Genomic DNA, 4271 nt, shown 5'->3' with positions numbered 1-4271 from the left:
CAAGCATACGAGGCTTAGTGAATATCTCTTGGATTCTTTAACCGGAATCTTCGGGTATAGGCAGGACCTGATGGCGGCATTCAAGAGAATCCGGAAGGTCTAACCTGTCTGTGGTATTCTGAGTAGGATTCAATGATTGAATGACTGTGACGTGCTTCAAACTTTAACCTGCTGGGCGTTAGTGACAGACGCAAAAGAGGGATTCTATTCCAGTAGGAGCGGGAACCAAACCGTGATTGGCCGTACTGTGACAGAGTGCGTGAGCATTAGCTTTCACTGCGAGGATGGGAGGTAGCCATTGACAACGGTGAAACCCTACACGAGCTTGCCATGGAAAGGAGTAAGAAGGATTGGATGAAGACAGTAAGAAAGCAGAGAGACGGAAGGGAAGGCATCTTCATACGCTTGTCTGAAGCTCTTACACCAATGATATACATAAGTATCTCTATCTTTATCTTTTATGTTATTTTCGTTCATCACCATCCATCTGAGTCTGCCTGACTGAGATTTACAAGGTGACCATAGCTTGCTTCATACCCAATCTCCGTGGGATCGACCCTTACTCGCGTAAGGTTTATTACTTGGACGACCCAGTGCACTTGCTGGTTATTTGTGCGAAGTTGTGTTTATGCCATGGTATTGAGCACCAAGTCTTTGGAGCCATTACTAGGGATTGTTTATGTTTTGAAAAGTATTGATCACAATTTCGTGCACCAAGTTTTTAGCGCCGTTGCCGGGGATTGTTCTTGTGTATAGACAACTGACGGTTCATCTTGTTGCTTAGATTAGGCATTTATTTTTTTTCGAAATTCTTGCAGATGAATTCTAGAGTTTCATGATGATTTGCTGAAATCTGGCTGGCTGTAAAGCCATGTCTAATTTCATTGGACCGAGGTTTCAACTTGTCATCACAAGAGCTTGTTGATCTTGCTTTTGGAGCAGTGATCTGCTAAGGCTTGGCTGGCCTTTGGCCATGTCTAGTGTTTTGGACCGAAGCTTTCTCTGAAAGCTTGGCTGGCTGTGAAGCCATGTCTAATTCCTGGACCGGAGTCTTAGACTAGCATTGCACTGATTCCTGGAATTCTCATTAAGAATTTGATATCTTTTCCACTTAATTTTCGAAAAAGCACAAAAAAATTAGAAAATCATAAAACCCAAAAATATTTGATGTTTCTTGCTTGAGTCTAGTGTCTCATCTTAAGTTTGGTGTCAATTGCATGCATTCATTCATGTGTCTTAAGGATCTTCAAGTAATTCTTGATGATTCTTACTCTGATCTTTGAATTCTTTTGACTTTAGTGTTTATGTGTCCCATATAGTGTCAGTAGTATACAAACTGCTAAGTTTGGTGTCTTGCATGCATTGTTATTTGATTCTTGTTGCATTTTGATTATTAAAAATCCAAAAATATTTTTAATTTGTGTCTTTTCAAGTCAATGATACAAAGAATTGAAGGTTCAGAACATACTGCAGAGGAATTATACAGAAAAAGCTGGGCATTCAAAAATGCCCAGTGAAGAAGGCAGACTGGCGTTTAAACGCCAGCCAGGGTACCTAGTTGGGCGTTCAACGCCCAAAAAGGGTGCATTTTGGGCGTTAAACGCCAGAATGGATACCATTCTGGGCGTTTAACGCCAGGATGGTGCTAGGGGGAAGATTTTGTTTTCAAAATCAATTTTTTTCAAGTTTTCAAAGTTTTTCAAAATCAAATCTTTTTCAAATCATATCTTTTCAATCAAATGTTTTCAAAATCAATTTCTTTCCTTTTTCAAAGATACTTACTAACAATTAATGATTTGATTGAAACATCACAAGATTGTTACCTTTTCTGTTGAGAAAAGTTTAAATGTTTCAAATCATATCTTTTCTTGTTAGGCAAGTCATTAATTTTTAAAATCAAATCTTTTTAAAATTGTTTTCAAATCATATCTTTTTTTTTTAAAAAAAATTGTTTTCAAATCATATCTTTTTAAAATTGTTTTCAAATCATATCTTCTCAATCACATCTTTTTCAAAATAAGTTTTCAATCAAATCTTTTTAATTTCTAATTTCAAAATCTTTTTCAAAAATCACTTGATTTCTTTTCCACTTTGATTTTCGAAAATCAATTAATGTTTTTCAAAAATGTTTTCAAAATATTTTAATTAATTTTCGAAAATCTTCTTCCCTCCTTCTCACATCCTTCTATTTATGGAGTACCACTCCTTCTCAATGCACAATTCGAACCTTATCTAAGTAAAGTTCGAATTCTTCTTCTCCTTCTTCTTTCTATTTCTCTTTTCCTCTGACACCTCAAGGAATCTCTATACTGTGACATAGAGGATTCCACATTTTCTTGTTCTCTTCTCTTTCATATGAGCAGGAGCAAAGACAAAGGCATTCTTGTTGAAGCTGACCCTGAACCCGAAAGGACCTTGAAGAGAAGCTAAGAGAAGCCAAAGCACAACTCTCTTTAGAGGACCTGACCGAATTCTTCAAAGAAGAAGAAGACATGGCAGCCGAAAACAACAATAATGCAAAACATGCAAGGAAGGTGCTGGGTGACTTTACTGCACCTACTCCTGATTTTTATGGGAGAAGCATCTCTATCCCTGCCATTGGAGCAAACAACTTTGAGCTTAAGCCTCAATTAGTTTCTCTAATGCAACAGAATTGCAAGTTCCATGGGCTTCCAATGGAAGATCCTCATCAGTTCTTAGCTGAATTCTTGCAAATCTGTGACACAGTCAAGACTAATGGGGTTGACCCTGAGGTCTATAGACTGATGCTATTCCCTTTTGCTGTAAGAGACAGGGCTAGAATATGGTTGGACTCTCAACCTAAAGAAAGCCTGGACTCTTGGGAAAAGCTAGTCAATGCCTTCTTGGCAAAGTTCTTTCCACCACAAAGATGGAGTAAGCTTAGAGTGGAAGTCCAAACCTTCAGACAGAAGGATGGAGAATCCCTCTATGAAGCTTGGGAAAGATACAAATAATTGATCAGAAGATGTCCTTCTGACATGCTTTCTGAATGGAGCATCATAGGTATTTTCTATGATGGTCTCTCTGAACTATCCAAGATGTCCTTGGATAGCTCTGCTGGAGGATCTCTTCATCTGAAGAAGACGCCTACAGAGGCTCAAGAGCTCATTGAAATGGTTGCAATAACCAATTCATGTACACTTCTGAAAGGAATCCTGTGAACAATGGGACTAGTCAGAAGAAAGGAGTTCTTGAGATTGACACTCTGAACGCCATTTTGGCTCAGAATAAAATATTGACTCAACAAGTCAATTTGATTTCTCAAAGTCTGTCTGGAATGCAAATGCACCAAGCAGCACTAAGGAGGCTTCATCTGAGGAAGAAGCTTATGATCCTGAGAACCCTTCAATGGAAGAGGTGAATTACCTAGGAGAACCCTATGGTAACACCTATAATTCTTCATGGAGAAATCACCCAAATCTCTCATGGAAGAATCAAGAGAGACCTCAACAAGGTTTCAATAATAATGGTGGAAGAAACAGGTTTAACAATGGCAAACCTTTTCCATCATCTTCTCAGCAACAGACAGAGAATCCTAAGCAGAACCCCTCTGACTTAGCAACCATGGTCTCTGATCTAATTAAAACCACTCAAAGTTTCATGAATGAAACAAGGTCCTCCATTAGGAATTTGGAAGGACAAGTGGGACAGCTGAGCAAGAAAGTTACTGAACTCCCTCCCAGTACTCTCCCAAGCAACACAGAAGAAAATCCAAAAGGAGAGTGCAAAGCCATCAATATGGCCGAATTTGGAGAGGATGGAGAGGCAGTGAACGCCACTGAGGAAGACCTCAATGGGCATGCACCAGCCTCCAATGAGTTCCCCAATGAGGAACCATGGGAATCTGGGACTCAAAATGAGACCATAGAGATTCCATTGGACTTACTTCTGCCTTTCATGAGCTCTGATGAGTATTCTCCCTCTGAAGAGGATGAGTATGTCACTGAAGAGCAAGTTGCTAAATACCTTGGAGCAATCATGAAGCTAAATGACAAGTTATTTGGAAATGAGACTTGGGAGGATGAACCTCCTTTGCTCACCAAAGAACTGGATGACTTGTCTAGGGAGAAATTACCTCAAAAGAGACAAGATCCTGGGAAGTTTTCCATACCTTGTACCATAGGCACCATGACCTTCAAGAAGGCTCTGTGTGACTTAGGGTCAAGTGTAAACCTCATGCCTCTCTCAGTAATGGAGAAGCTAAGGATCTTTGAGGTACAAGCTGCAAAAATCTCACTAGAGATGGCAGA

At 39.5% G+C, this 4271-nt stretch overlaps 1 non-coding gene across 1 annotated transcript; it reads right to left on the bottom strand.

Moving 5' to 3' along the window:
* Positions 1-2897: 2897 nt before the first annotated feature.
* LOC130977187 (small nucleolar RNA R71) lies at positions 2898-3005 on the bottom strand. The gene has a single exon (XR_009084891.1). It is a non-coding gene; the product is annotated as a small nucleolar RNA R71 (small nucleolar RNA).
* Between the last annotated feature and the right edge of the window lie 1266 nt (positions 3006-4271).

The sequence above is a fragment of the Arachis stenosperma genome, chromosome 4 (assembly GCF_014773155.1).
Source record: "Arachis stenosperma cultivar V10309 chromosome 4, arast.V10309.gnm1.PFL2, whole genome shotgun sequence".
Taxonomy (NCBI): Eukaryota; Viridiplantae; Streptophyta; class Magnoliopsida; order Fabales; family Fabaceae; genus Arachis; species Arachis stenosperma.
Note: the sequence above shows the minus strand (reverse complement) of the source record. Positions and strands in the feature narration are given on the sequence as shown.